This window comes from Bufo gargarizans, chromosome 1 (assembly GCF_014858855.1).
Source record: "Bufo gargarizans isolate SCDJY-AF-19 chromosome 1, ASM1485885v1, whole genome shotgun sequence".
NCBI lineage: Eukaryota > Metazoa > Chordata > Amphibia > Anura > Bufonidae > Bufo > Bufo gargarizans.
In genome coordinates, this window is record NC_058080.1 from 513,005,146 (window position 1) to 513,021,590 (window position 16,445).

Genomic DNA, 16,445 nt, shown 5'->3' on the forward strand with positions numbered 1-16,445 from the left:
GATCTGATATTGATGACCTATCCTGGGGTTAGGTCATCAGTAGTAAAAAAGAGGACAACCCCTTTAACAGTAGGACTGGAAGGAAGGGGGGGACATTTCAATATTTGCCTTGGGCAGCAGAAAAGCTAGGTGCACCAACGCTGAGTGAAGGGAGGGGGGGCCATGCTGAACTCTTGCACCAGGGCCCTTGAGCCTCTAGCTACTACCCTGGACATCGTCATGTGGTATGTAATATCTGATTTTAATTTTTTACTTTCATCATGGGATAACTACTTTAAAGTCTACACTACAGCAATGAGTTATTCCTGCGCTGCAATTACAGTCTCACTTTCTACTCTTCAATGACTATGACCACCTGCCTGGCTCTGCACCACCGTCTAGAACCCTTATGGTCAGGTCCGGCTCCTCTGGAGTCCTAGTGCTTTAACATGGGGGGAGATTCCACATGCAACAACATCCACAATGTGCATTTAACTGCTAGCACAGAGGAGCCTCTACATCGTTCCTGACATACACCCTTCTTCTCTCTCTAGTGGCAAAGTGTTTGCAAATAAAGCACCTAGTAACTCAACCCAGCATGAGCATCATGGCATCCTTACGTCAATCTTCTCTGACACTGGTATGGCTCATTGGTGGAAATATACAGAATACTCAATAAATAACTCAGTCTCTATGTAAAAGCATTTAAGCTGGAGAAGTTAAAGGCACTTTGATGACATATGTGTATGTAACATCAGTACTTGTCCTCTGCGTCCATCCTGTGACAAAAAGCAAAACCCATAAGGTACAGTTCACACATATTTCAGGAGGATATGTAAGATGAAGTCAATATTAACATGGGGCCCAAATGACAATAACGCTGCATTCTCCCTAAGGGGGTCTTTTCCACACCTCACATTAATAATATGGCAGACTAGTGCAACTTTTCTTGACTGCTCTGTGTGGTGATGGCTACGTGAAGAGTTATGATGCATTTTTGGTCATATAATGATATTTTGTTGTGTTTTGGCCATCATGCAATGAACCAAAAGCTATTGGCCAAAAGCATCCGCCAAACCAAGCATGCATGTGTATGGGAAGGTCGGAAGGAATATGTCAACCTTCCCATACATATGCATGCTTGATTTGGCCAAGCAGGCATGTCTCCTCAGTGTGGATAGGGAATTAAGCCACTGCTAGACACATCTCCTGACAGCTTATCTGCCTGATCCTTTGCCCCCCAACATCTGCCAAATAGTATCCGCTACCACTGAAATCAGCAGATTCCATAGCCAGCGCTAGACAGAAAAACCCAGCATGCAATGTTTTTCCCCCTGGCGCCATTTTATATAAAACATGCATACAAATAAAATGAACAAAGTTATGGGATCAGTTTGCCTCCAACATTTCAATAGCGTTCCAGAGGGAAACTGAACGGGGTGGTCAGATATGTGAATGGTCCTAATCCCATATTATTAGTTTTCCTTTTTATGAGATATGTTGCAGATATATGTGAATGTACCTTGCACGGGTAGGACCACCATACTCTGACCTGAGTCTATAACCTCACATTTATTTACCAATAGGTTTGTAAAGCCATATGTGAAAGGTCATTCTTGGACCCAGTGGGTTAGACACTGCCGTCTAATCTGGAAATACATGAATCACTCAGCTGGCTTTTTCTTCCTGAAGACAGGCGGAGAGCTTGCTATCAAAGGACTTAAGGAGATGTGTTTATTTTTGTAAATCTGCACAACTTTTCCCCTCCCATCCATTTCTCTAGCCTTCATTCTCTCCCAAAGCCCTCCTTATGAGCCTATTTATCAACCAATATCTGCCATTGCAAAGGAGAGGTACTTAAACCTATACTTTCTGTTATCACTGTGAAGACGTAGCATAGGGATACATGACAGAAATTATGTTCTTAATGAATGTGATACTGGATGAAGGCCATTATTAATAAGGAAAAAGTATTAAAGGTTTGTAAAGTATAATGAGTCCTAAAGATCTATGGGCAAGCTGAGAAAGTGTTTATTTGTATTAAAATCATCCATCTGGCATGCCTTTCCTGCCTCAAACAGTCTGATAATCCATTTTAAATGCCTAACCATTTGCATATGCCAAATCTTTAATAGCTCGTCTGAATTAGAATTAGTATGAAGTTTTTATGTTAGTCCCTCCAGTCCCAAACTAAAATTTTACCATACATTGGAAATGCATAGTACAGTCATCATACTTGGTGCCCTCTGCTTGAATTATGGAGCCTCTATTCAGGGGTGTAACTACCATAGTGGCAGATTATACGACTGCTATGGGGCCCAGGGCCCAGTTGGGATCATCCCCTTCTTCTACTGGAGGTGAAACTTGGTCAGGACTCTACCCTATAAAGGAACAACTTTTAGCAACTGAGGCAGTGGAAAAAATGGCCTAAGGGTCATTGAAACCCTTTTGTCATGTTTGGGGGGATCCTTGCTATATGGTCCTTACTTCTCTATGTACGCCACTGCCTCTATTCTTGAAATCTGATTCTCTAACTCCCTCTAAATGGCTGCCGGAGTCTTAGATTAACCTATGGAACAGCTCTTAGTAAGTCTAAAAGATGTCCCCAACCAATGCCTGGGGTAAACTAGCACTGACAACGGTGCTGAGTTCATCTCATCTGTTTCCTGCTGGTTCATACCAGGGCAGTGTAGGAGGGGGGCATATCTTAGACTTGCTGAAAGCAGCTCAATTGGCAAGTCTAAGACTGTAGTGACCCTTTTGGATAAAAGAACTCAGGGGACCAGGTGTTAGGCATGGAGGCACCATAATTCAAGTTACGAGTAACAGGTAAGATGACTATACTGTATATTTCCAATGTACTGTATGGCCAAATCTTTGTTTGGATTGGCAGGTCACTTACAGTAATGTCTTCCATTAGGAAGAAAATTGCCACAAATATACAGAAAGGAGTCTCAACAGAGGTGTATATTGGATCTTTTTTTTAAAGCTGTTGGTCTACAAACAACATTTCAGTTATGTGGGAGTGACAAAGATAGCCAAGCTCTGTCTTCAGCAGTCCCTAACTAAATGAATGGAGCAGTGGTCCCTACCGCTAGGTTCCAGCCACCTGGTTCCCCGCCTATCTTCATTGGACTTCTGATCCCTATCTGTCAACTTCCTGCATGAACGGGGTCACGTACATCCCTGCAGCCATTGACAGGCCTCAGAAGTGACATGTCCCCAAGTGGTAGGTTACCCAGCAATGACAAACTGCTTGCACATGGATTTCTCCACAGATCCCAATGGCTGGGTGATGGGAAAAGGGGTGATTACCCCCTGAAATGTATATTCACATGTAGAAGATTTGTTGCAGATTAGGTTAGTTTAGTAACATAACCGACTAAGCCTAATTCAGAATTTTAGCATCGACTTTGACCTAGGCAACACCATGTTCTGCATACTGAGGTCCCAATAGAAAAAAATGAGAAGACATTGTGGCTTCCAGTAGTATTAGAACCCCTTGGTTATGTATATAGAATGAAATTTATAAAGAATGAAGTAGTTTTGTCCAGAGCAATCAAGCAGATTCTAGACATGATTATTCCAATGAAATCCAGGCATGGCCATGTTATTAGACGAGGACACTGTTTTTTCTTTCTTCACATTAGGGCATGGGGAAATAAGAAATCGAATTCTGATCCAACTTGTATTTTCAAATCTGATTCCGGTTTGAACCAGTTTCCGGTTGAAAACTACAAAAATTAGATAATTTTTGCATTGAATTCTACTTAATAATAGAATTCATTTTAAATTGCATCCTAAACAAAAGGAAAGCTGGGGGCTACGTTTTATGTTCTTCTTTGGCCTCCTGCTTATTTCCCACACCCAACTACAGTATATTAACATATATTTCAGGACAGATGTTGTTATATATTACTTTAAGGAAGAAAATATTCCCCAACTCATACCATACTGTATATAAATGCCATTAATTTGCCTGTAAATGTGTTTTTGTGGTGTGTGCTGCACATGCTGTGATACTGCTTCCTTGCGGCTTCCTACAGTGAAAAGCAACATGATGGAATGACAATGTGTCAGTTATAGGTTTATTAAAGCTAAGTCTTCTAAACAGATGGGAGACTGTTTTAATTCACCCGTTGACAAACTGCAGATTGCAGAACTGGAGGCATTTCACTCATTAAGCTTTTACTCCCACCTAGACAGTCAACGAGCCGAGCTTCTGAACAGGTCTCATTTCTATAGATTTTACTTCTGTTCAGGATCTGCAGGCACAGACTCCCATAACTAGCTTGATAAAGTGAAAAAGTTGCCAGATCATGCAATGTTGTCTGCATACTGACCACATCAAAAGCCCCCATAGGTTTGAGAAAAGCTGAAATGATTTGACAAATTTATTTTATAATATTATTTCACAAGGAGAAAGGTTTGTTCATTTGGTTCAGACACAATTGGAAACTATATTCTACTTTTTTAAGATTTACATATTCATTCAAAAATTAAATCTTGCAATAAAAGGTTCTTCTGTAACGCAAATATCAGGTTTTTAGTTTTTTCCCAATCATTGATCAATTAATCCATGGGCGGACTGGGAACCTAAAGTGGCCTTGGAAATAACACTAAAAGTGGCCCCATTTTGTGGGAAGGTCCAAACTGACAGAAGGTGGGGCAGCATTAGTAGTCAAGGACAACAGAAGTAGGCAGGGCCTCAAATACTATAGTGCTGCAAAAAATACTGTCCCAGCAGAACCAATAGCGCAATGCATCACAAAATACATCTTCAGCAGAAGGAAATACCACAGTGCTGGTTCAGGAGGGCACCTGCTGGCCAGGTCCATAAATGCTTGATGCTCCTAGCATTAATTAATTCTTAGAGTATCAGATTGTTATGTAACCGGCTGGCAGCCGTGAAGAGCCTTCAGGTGGCCTTTTGGGCATTGGCCCACTGGAAAATTTCCCTGTAAGGTCCATGGCCAATGCACAGCTGAGCTAATCATAGGATGTCCCACTTTACAACAAATAAAAGCATTGCATACAGGGTTGTACTGGCCTACCAGAGTACTAGAGGATCCTCCAGTGTACCAGAGGATCCTCCTTTATAGATGATGCAGAGCTTGGGCCCTTAGAATAATTTCCTCTGGCAGGCCAAAGCAAACCTAGTCCGATACTGATTGCAAATTACTCATTGAAATGAATGGACTATCTACAGTATGTAATGCAGATGCTCCAGGATGAAAGATCCTCTGTATATATATGATTGCCTAGATGACTGCCTAGGGTATTTGAAATTTCGATTTCTTATCAAGATATTTGATTACCAAAAAAAAAGATTATTGTTGGTGATCAATGCTGGGAAAAAGAAGACCAGTGGTCAACACTTGGGAAAAACAACATGAATCATATATATTGACTAACATAATTGTATGTCTATAGCCATCTAGTGCATTATTAAAAATGTTTTCATGTGCAAGAAACGTCAGCATGTCTTTCTTGTGTTCAATGTTCCTCCTCCCTGCTCAGTCACTAACAGTCTCTCTGTCTCCTCTTTGTCTTTTCTTATCTCTTATCTCTCTCTCTATGTCCTAACTCCAAAGCACTTTCTCCCTTTGTGCCCCCTCCTCCAAGCATCCTCACATCTCCTGCCTGTTTTTTCTCCTAAGCTAACTTTCAAATTGTAATTTCTGGTAATTCACATCAATCATTTCTAGCAAAGAAGCTCTAGTTCATGTAACTATATGTGTGCGGTCACATTCCTCCTCTGTGTTCTAGGCACATGGATCTGGATGCAAGCATTATGTTGCATCAGAATAAGTGCAGCTTGTGGCTCTCAGCATCAGGTAGACCTTTTTTAATATACATACCATACTGTAAACACATGTATGTGCTTTACTGTGTGCATATCTAGGGTACATTTCAGAAGGAATTTTGATTAGCAAGGATTAGTGAATCATTGAGACATTACACTGACCTCATTCATTCATTATAATTTTTGCCCTTTATTGTATTTACTGAAATTAGAATTGTGTCTTCTTGCATACTATATACTTACTTGCATACTATATCATTTTTCTGGAACTGTGTAACAGAATGTACATAAGTTACCATTATACCATTATTGCGGAGAGACATAAATTTGTACGGTTTGTAAATCTGTAGTCATTGACCCCTGAGCCACACATGCATGGTTATAGAGAGTTTGGGACAGATAAGGTGTTCAGCCTACAACTGTCTCATGTAAATGGCTGACTGTAGAACAACTTAACGTACCGTTTATGGTTGACCATAGGCTCTGGTACAGAATTTGTATCCCCAGCTCCCAACGACCCCTGAGCTCTAGCAGCTGTTGCACAGTTTAAGAGCTATACTTTGTAATCATATGTATAGTCAGATAGCTGTGCCTCGTGTGGTAACATCATCTATAGTGTCATGTATCCAAAAACTCATCAGTCAGAGGACAAAAACTAAAGGCAACTGAAGAGCAGTGCATAGTCCATCTAGTCATTGATGTGTATGAAGGTGGACCCTCCAGACATGTTCGGGACTCTTGCTATGTTTATTTAATTATAGCAGAAGCTATTGCATTTCCTCAGCTATTCTCAGGTTTGCAGGCCACTGCTATTGCTTTAATGTATATTGACAATTTATATCTTTATTATTTTTTTTTAACTTAAGTTTTTTTTATTATTAATTCCAACTTAAACTTACAACTGTAACATCACATGAAATTGGCATTATAATATTTACGATTCACACAGGAATCCAACAATTCACATGGTTTATGTTGCAAACTCGAAGTCTTGCCAAAGACCCAACAAAAATCAGGACATTCTATTAGAGAAAGAAATAACAATAGAACTATAAAGAGAAAGGTACATATCTTTGAGCGATTTGCAGTAGCTTAAAATGGCGGGCTGCTCGTCAGGGGGATAGGGTGGAACATTTCATAAAACTATCTAACCTGGATTGGAAAATTGAATCCATAGTTTCCATTTAACTCAGACCAATTATGAGAAGGGAGGGCATAAAGTTTTTCCATTTCAAAGTTCGCCTGCACAGAGGAGACCAGTTCGCGAGTGGTCAATGGAGAGCTAGATTTCCATGTTTTAGCAATCATCGCTCTTGCTGCTAAAATGATTTGACGAAAGACTGTTCTGATATGTACCGGTAAATCTGCTAACCCCACAAAGCACAAGACTAGAGACGCTGATTTAAGAATCCGCCAACCCACAACACGTTTGAGAGAGAGAAAACAGCTTCCCAGAAAGTAGATACAATAGGGCACTCCCACCAGATGTGTTTATAGGTACCTACTTGACCACAATTCCTCCAGCAATTTGTAGGGTATGAGTGATTAATTTTATGGATGTGAGCAGATGTAGGGTACCATCTTAATCATTTTTTTAATGCGGTCTCCCAATGAGAAGCGCTCTTGGATACTTGTTTCACTATAGGAAAAGCAGAAAACCATTCCTCCGCTGCATGTGTAACCCCTAGCTCTTCTTCCCCTTTAAGTACAAATGGAGGTTTTATTGTTGTCGTAGACATTATAAAGGTGTTGTAAAATAGGGTGATTCCTTTTATGGAAGGCCTAATGGAAGAAAGGAACTCTTGTATTTGCTTGGGACATTCTAATAAATAATTTTGAGAATCAGTTAAAGCATGTCTAACCCTCAAGTATTTATAGAAATCTCCTTTTGAGTGTCATGGAACCATGAACCAGACGTACAACAAGAGATAAGTGGAATTAAGAAGGCTTTATTGAAAATCAAGCTGTAAGCAAAAGTCCAAACGGATGGCTAAACCGAAGCAGGGTCTTGCGTAGACAGAGGTCAGGAACCAGAAGGGTAGTCAGACAAAGCCTGGATCAGGAACCAGCAGGATAGTCAGACGAAGCCAGGATCAGGAACCAACGGGGTAGTCAGACGAAGCCAGGATCAGGAACCAACGGGGTAGTCAGACGAGGCCAGGATCAGGAACCAGAAGCAGCAGCAGTCTTAGAAGCATGTGAACACAGGAGGACCAAGCAAGGAACTGAAGCCACAGACCTCCTATATATATGAGCTAGGCATCCAGCTCCTCCCAGTGGGAAGGAGAAGCCGCAGGGTGGGAGGCTACAAGAAACCCAGAAACCAAGATGACCGCCAGCACATCTCAAACGAAGGAGAACAGTAAGAAGGTAAGACCATGACAGTACCTCCCCCTCAAGGGCCCCTCCTCCGTGGAGTAAGGAACGGTTTCTGAGGGAAGCGTGCGTGGAAGGCTCGGAGCAAAGCAGGAGCATGGACATCTGCGGAGGGAACCCAGGAACGCTCCTCTGGACCATAACCACGCCAATGGACCAAAAACTGCAACCGACCGCGGACCAGGCGTGAGTCCAGGATATTGCTCACCTCATATTCCTCACGATTGCCCACTTGGACCGGACGGGGCCGAGGAACCGAGGAAGTGAAACGATTACACACCAATGGCTTCAACAGGGAGACATGAAACACGTTGGAGATCCGCATGCCAGGAGGAAGCGCAAGGGCATAGGCTACCGGGTTTACCCTGCGAAGCACTCGGAAGGGACCAACAAAGCGAGGCGCCAGCTTGGGAGTGGGCACTCGAAGGTTGAGGTTGCGGGTGGACAACCATACACGGTCTCCGACCTGGTAGGAAGGAGCGGGCGCTCGTCTGCGATCAGCCTGGAGTCTCTGGCGCTGCGCAGAGACCTCAAGGGACCTCTGGATCTGTACCCAAGAAGCACGTAGGACGGAAAGGTGATCCTCCACAGCCGGAATATCCTGGGGAGAGAATACCTCCGGTAACACGGCAGGTTGGAACCCATAATTGGCCATGAAGGGAGACGTCCCAGAGGAAGAGTTCACCGCCGTGTTCCTGGCAAACTCAGCCCAAGGCAGGAGGTCAACCCAATTGTCTTGGTGATCGGAGACATAGCAACGAAGGAATTGCTCCAAGGCCTGATTGGATCGTTCTGCGGCCCCATTGGACTGAGGGTGGTAGGCCGAGGAGAAAGAGAGATGAATCCCCAACTGGGAGCAAAAGGCGCGCCAGAACCTGGACACAAACTGACTCCCCCGATCCGACACAATCTCCTTGGGCAAACCGTGCAACCGGAAGACCTCCCTGGCGAAAATCGTGGCCAACTCTTGTGCAGAGGGTAACTTCTTGAGAGGAACACAGTGGCACATTTTGGAAAACCGATCCACAATCATGAGAATGACCGTATGGCCTCGGTATGCAGGGAGGTCCACAATGAAATCCATCCCCAGGTGTGACCATGGGTGCTCCCCGGTGGCTATGGGTTGCAAAAGGCCCAACGGAAGGTGCCGAGGGGACTTACTCTGGGCACAAACGGAGCATGCCGCTACATATGCGGCGATGTCGGAACGTAGAGAAGGCCACCAGAACAGACGTGAAACAGCCCAGGACAGCTGATTCTTTCCAGGATGCCCCGCGGCCTTGGAGTTATGGTAGGTTCGCAACAACCGAGTGCGCAACTCCTCAGGCACAAAACACCTGCCGTTGGGTCTCCCAGAGGGAGCACCAGATTGAGCCGCCAAAATCTGCTCACCCAGGGGAGAGGTCAGGCTGGTGCGAATGGCGGCCAGGATCTGATTCGGAGGTATGACCGAAGTCGGAATCGACTCCTCCCCGGACAGCTCGGAGTACTGCCGTGATAAGGCATCCGCTCTGATGTTCTTGGAACCGGGTAGGTAGGAGACCATGTAATTAAAACGTGACAAGAACAGAGCCCATCTGGCCTGACGTGGTGTCAATCTCTTGGCCTCAGAAAGGTAGGTCAGATTCTTGTGGTCCGTCAGGATGAGAACCGGAACCACCGAACCCTCGAGCAAGTGCCTCCATTCTTTAAGGGCCTGCACGATGGCCAATAACTCCCTGTCACCAATCTGATAGTTGCACTCCGCGGAAGACAGTTTCCGGGAGTAAAACCCACAAGGAAGCAGAGGACCCTCTGGTGTTCTACGCTGAGACAGAAGGGCGCCTACTCCCGTCTCAGACGCGTCCACCTCGAGGACAAAGGGCAACCCAGGGTTGGGATGCGACAGAATCGGAGCCGACACAAAGGCGGACTTTAGAGCCTCAAAATCTCGGATGGCCTCGAGCGGCCAGACCTGGAAATTACTGCCCTTCCTGGTCAGATCCGTGAGAGGCTTGGCTAGCATGGAAAAGTCCCTGATGAACTTCCGATAATAATTGGCGAAGCCCAAAAAGCGCTGCAGGGCACGGAGACCACTGGGCTGGGGCCACTGTAAGACAGCCGAAACCTTCTCAGGATCCATGGAGAACCCCTCAGCGGAAATGATGTAACCTAAGAAGGTTACCTGGGATCGGTGAAATTCGCATTTCTCAAGCTTACCGAATAGCCTGTTCTCTCGTAACCGTTGCAACACTCGTCTGACATCCATAATGTGGGCCTCCATGGATTCAGAATATACCAAGATGTCATCCAAATAGACCACCACACACTGCTGCAACAGGTAACGGAAAACATCGTTGATGAATTCCTAGAAGACTGCGGGCGCATTGCACAACCCAAAGGGCATAACCAAGGATTCATAATGACCGGTCCTGGTGTTAAACGCGGTCTTCCACTCATCGCCCGCCTTGATCCTTACCAGGTTATATGCCGCCCTCAGGTCGAGTTTGGTAAAGACCGTGGCCCCTTTGAGGCGATCGAACAGCTCGGAAATCAAGGGTATCGGGTAAGCGTTCTTGATCGTGATGCGATTGAGACACCTGTAATCGATGCAAGGCCTCAACTCACCGCCCTTCTTTTTCACAAAGAAAAATCCAGCCCCTGCCGGGGACGAGGATTTGCGAATGTGTCCGCGTGAAAGCGCCTCCCTCACGTACTCCTCCATGGCCTCATTCTCCGCTACCGACAGTGGATAGACTTTGCCACGAGGAGGAACGGCGCCAGATTGTAACTCTATGGCACAATCGTATGGGCGGTGCGGAGGTAGGGCAACCGCGCGCACCTTATCGAATACATCCCGGTACTCTTCGTATTCAGGAGGCAACAGAGAGTCCGAGGAAGTACACAGCAACTTGACAGGCCCATGGATGCAACTAGCCCCACACTGCGGTGACCACGAGAGGATCTCGGCCGATCTCCAATCGAAAGTCGGATTATGCTTCTGGAGCCAGGGGTACCCCAAGACCACCGAGTAGTGTGGAGACGAAATCACCTGGAGACAGACCAACTCTCTGTGAACGGCACCAATGGCTATCCCCACTGGAAGGGTCTCATGAGTCACATGTGGCGGCAGAAGGGGTCTGCCGTCTATCGCCTCAAGAGCCAGTGGGGAACCTCGAGGCTGCAGAGGAATGGAATTGGCGGCAGCGAACACACTATCAATGAACAAACCACCAGCACCAGAGTCCACCAACGCCTGGGTCGTCACCGAGCCCCCGACCCAGGAGAGGACAACAGTGATCAGTGGTTTGTCAACACGGGAAACCGGGGACGAGGAGACTCCACCCAAGATCTGCCCCCGACAGGATCTCAGGTGCGAGCGTTTCCCGGACGGTTCGGACATGCCAACCGAAAATGCCCACCGAGACCACAGTACATGCATCGGCCCTCGCGTCTCCGGAGTACCCTCTCCCCCTCGGACAGGCGAGCAAACCCCAGCTGCATGGGTTCACCCCCAGACAAGTCATCCCCAGGAGGCGTGGGAGGAGAGGGAGGCACGGGTGGGACAGCAAACGTAGGCGCCAATCTGTTAGAAGACCTCCGCAGGCTCTCCTTAAAGGAAGGTCTCTCCCTGAGTCTGGTGTCAATCAAAATCAGGAAAGAAATAAGAGACTCGAGCTCCACTGGTAGGTCCTTAGCTGCAACCTCATCCTTCAAGGCATCCGAGAGACCATGAGAGAAAGCAGCGACCAGAGCCTCATTATTCCAGCCCACCTCTGCTGCCAGGGTACGAAACTCAATGGCGTATTCAGCTACGGATCGTGAACCCTGTCTGATGGACATAAGGAGCTTCGCAGCAGAGGCAGCACGAGCCGGCACATCGAATACCTTCCGAAGAGAAGCAACAAAACCGGAAAACTCGGCAACCACCGGATTGTTGTTCTCCCATAAAGGGCTGGCCCAGGCCAAGGCCTTGTCCGAGAGCAGCGAGATCAAGAAGCCCACTTTTGATCTCTCAGTAGGAAAGGCATGTGGCAGCAACTCAAAATAAATGCCCACCTGGTTAAGGAAACCTCGGCACTGAGTTGGCTCTCCCCCAAAGCGCTGTGGAAGGGGGGCAGAACCGGTCATACCCCGAGACACCGCAGGCGCAGCAACAGGTGTCGGGGTAGACTCTGGCGCAACAACCGGAGCGGCATTCGGAGCGGGCCCAGGAGCGACAACCGACCCATCGGCAACGGAAGCTAAATGAGCCGTGCGTTCAAGCAGGGTTTGCAACGCCACAGCGAACCGACCCAACAGGTGATCCTGCTGATCAAGTCTGGCAACCAGCGTAGGTAGCGAGGATGGCCCTGTACCGTCAGAATTCATGGCTTGGTCCTAATGTCATGGAACCATGAACCAGACGTACAACAAGAGATAAGTGGAATTAAGAAGGCTTTATTGAAAATCAAGCTGTAAGCAAAAGTCCAAACGGATGGCTAAACCGAAGCAGGGTCTTGCGTAGACAGAGGTCAGGAACCAGAAGGGTAGTCAGACGAAGCCTGGATCAGGAACCAGCAGGGTAGTCAGACGAAGCCAGGATCAGGAACCAACGGGGTAGTCAGACGAGGCCAGGATCAGGAACCAGAAGCAGCAGCAGTCTTAGAAGCATGTGAACACAGGAGGACCAAGCAAGGAACTGAAGCCACAGACCTCCTATATATATGAGCTAGGCATCCAGCTCCTCCCAGTGGGAAGGAGAAGCCGCAGGGTGGGAGGCTACAAGAAACCCAGAAACCAAGATGGCCGCCAGCACATGTCAAACGAAGGAGAACAGTAAGAAGGTAAGACCATGACATTGAGATGTTATATCGAACACAACTGTGCCCTTGAAAAGATGTTGGTTTGTAGAGATGCCAACCGTCAGCCAGTTATCCAATTTAATATCAGGGATCCATACATTCAAATAATGCAACGGAAGGTTCCTTACTGACGATTTGGCCAGTGAACCCATAAGTGGCAGTGGGTTTTTCCAAGCTATACCTGATGCTTTTATACTAAGGAGGGGTTGTTGGTCTCTGGGAAGTTTTTAAGGGTGAAAATTGAATAGAGATAAGAGGTGTAGAGGACGCAGACCTTTCCAATTCCACCCATCTCTTATCACTATCTCTCTCCCACCAATCTTTTGATTGAGCGAGTATACATGCCCAGTAGTATTTCCTAAGGTCTGGAATACTTATCCCATGGTTTAGTCATTGTAGAAAATTTTATCCTGGGTTTTCTACCAGCCCAGACAAAATCAGTTAGCAAGTTTGGAAGGGACTTGAAAAAAGATACTGGTACGGGGACCAGTACCGTGCGGAAACATACAATATGACTGGCAACATCATCATCTTGACAATTGCCACTCTACTTGCCCAGGACAACAGTGGCAAGGAGAATCTACTAATTATATTAGACATCTTCGAAAGCAGCGGGGTGTAATTTGCTGAGTACAAGTCTTTGCTAGAATTGGTCAATGTGATCCCCAGGTAAATAAAGCCTTTGTCTTTGAATTGAAAGGATATCCGGAGGGGAGTTCCGACCGTAGCGAAGGGTCCACACCAACCGTAAAGGCCTAGATCTTTGTTCAGTTAAGCTTATAATATGAGACATTCTAGAACATGTTGATGATCACACCTGGGAATGATCTCTCCGGATGGGACAATGACAAAATGATGTCGTCCGCATATAATTCTAGAGTATGCAAGGTGCCCTTATTTAAAATGCCTGAAATATCGGGGTATGCCTGATCCTTTCTGCCAAGGGTTCCATGAGTAGGGCGAAAATTATGGGGGACAATGGGCATCCTTGTCTCGTTCCATTAGAGATAGTGAAACGATCTGACAAGAATCCTGAAGTGAATACTTTAGCCGAAGGGGAGGAGTACAAAGCTAGTATTGCAAATTTAATGAATCCCTGAAAGCCAAACTTATCTAGTGTGGCAGGGAGATATCCCCAGTATACTCAGTTGAACGTCTTCTCTGCATCCAGCGCCAGAAACAGAGAAGGCGTCCGAGTGCGCTCAGCCAACTGAACCAAATTGATGAACCTTCTCGTTCCGTCAGAGGCCTGTCTTCCTGCTACAAATCCCTCTTGACCTGGATGAATCAGGAGTGGAATGTATTTCAGGAGGTGAGTTGCGAGTATTTTTGCATAGATTTCAACGTCTGAATTCAATAGGGAAATGGGGCAGAAATTTGCAGGAGTAGTGGGGTCTTTGCCCGGTTTAGGAAGGGTAACTACATGGGCCATAAGCATCTCCTCCGAAAATTTACTATCTACTATTTGTTAAAAGCCTTCACTAAGTGTGGTGCTATTATGAGGGAGAAATGTTTATAATAGGCATTGGTAAACCCACCCCGTCCTGGAGCTTTAGTTAATGGTAAGGATTTGATTGCTGATTGTATTTCTTCACTTGTGATAGGAGACTACTTGAAGTAGGGATTTTTTATTCACTAGAAAAAAGTCGATCTGCGAATATGAATGATGGGGAGAAGAAAAAAAGGTAAAGTCCCTTTCACTACCATGATGACAATGCTACACTTCATAAAAACCCTCTTCTGTTACAGACTTTGCAAGTGAGGAGAGATGCCTCCCAGCAGCAGTAGTATCCAATTGATTACCCAAAATTTTGTTAAAATCCCCTCCCACCACTAAAATCCATTTTGCTCACTGACTCTGTCCTGGACAGGAGAGACCCCCAGAATCTTGATTGGTGTCTGTTGGGAAAATACACATTAAAAAGGGTATATTTAACATTATTTATATCACAGATTACCCCTATATAACGACCATGTGGATCCACTATTGTGTCATGTAGCGAAAAGGCTACAGTATTTTTAATCGTTATGGCTACCCCCTTACGCTTGGCAAGGCAGAAAGCCATGAAGATATGAGGGAACCTCCTGTTCGTGAAATTGTGTGTCTTCCTTTTATGGAAGTGAGTTTCTTGTAGGAATAATATCTCACATCAAAGATTTCTGGCTTCCTTTCAGATCATACTCTGTTCAAAGGGACTATTAATACCCTTCACATTCAAATAGGCAATAGTTATTACCATATTAGAAGCATATAGTATGCTGCCTTTGTTTCCCTCCCGCGAGCAGCCACGCCAGCCCATATCACTTCCAAAAAGAGAAATGCATAGCTAGATGTACCTAGTAACGGAAAAACAAAAAAACAGAAAATAATAACTAGTAACATAAACTATTACTGAGACCCATCTTGCATAGCTCGCCAGTCTCTGGAATAAACTAAGACCAAATCTAAGCATCTAGGAGGGGAGAATATCAGTCCCACAGAATACTTGGTGAAATGGTAATTAGAGACCTAAAGAGAAAAAAGAAAGAAAGAAAGAAAGAACACAAGTTTGTGTTCGTATCATCATAGACCCGGGCCTTGGGTCCCCTCGGATTCATTTTTTCACCCCAGCTTTTGATTGACAGGAACTGTGGACCATTTGGCCTCTATTGTGGGCGCCGGATGATGACGATAGCGTTGGGGTGATGTTCTTCCATCTTGCAGGTGCCACTTCTTCACAACTTTCATGCCGTCTGCTGCTGAAGAGATAATGTTTTTTTTTTTCCTTTCCCCGAAACCAGAAGCTTAATTGGGAATCCCCAACTATACTTGATATTATGTTCCCTGAGCAACTTAGTAACCGGGAGGAACTCTCTGCGAGCTTCCAACTTGGCCGCTGATAAATCCGGAAACAAGGAAAGGTTAGTGTAAGGCGGTGGAAATGAGCCATATTTGCGTGCCTCAAATAAAATAAGGTCCTTAACATGGTAAAAATGTACTTTCACCAATGTGTCTCGTAGAGCTTTTTAGATTTGGGGATCCTATGCGCTCTATCCAGAGTGAGATCCATAGCGGTCAGATTGGGCACTAAGGTTTGGAAAAGGCGTTTAAGATAGTCCATAAGTTCAGGAGTAGAGATTTCCTCTGGAATACCCCTAATTTTAATGCTGTTACGTCTGGACCTATCTTCTGCATCTGTAGCTTTGGTTTTGAGCCATTTGACATTTTCTTCTAAGGCGTTGTGCGCATCCACCAGCTCATTGTGTACGTTAGAAAATTCTGCCATTTTACGTTCCAGGTGGTCAATGCGTTCACCTATGGTGGAGACAATGACTTGAAGTTTCCAGATGAGGGACGAAACACATGTATTAATTCCATTTTGCAATAGAATGAGCATATCTTTGTGTCCAATGTAACTGGACTGGAGCTGAGGACACTAGAAATTGAGAGATATTATATTGAGGCAATACTGTAGAGATTA

General features: G+C 45.4%; 1 protein-coding gene across 1 annotated transcript in view; it reads left to right on the forward strand.

Annotated features, from left to right (window-relative positions):
• Positions 1 to 5,744: 5,744 nt before the first annotated feature.
• The window catches only part of TBX5 (T-box transcription factor 5), a 102,364-nt gene continuing 91,663 nt past the window's right edge, over positions 5,745 to 16,445 (forward strand). The window contains exon 1 of the mRNA XM_044275311.1: positions 5,745 to 5,816. The gene's annotated coding sequence lies outside the window, so the exon portion shown is untranslated. The remainder of the gene's footprint in view (positions 5,817 to 16,445) is intronic.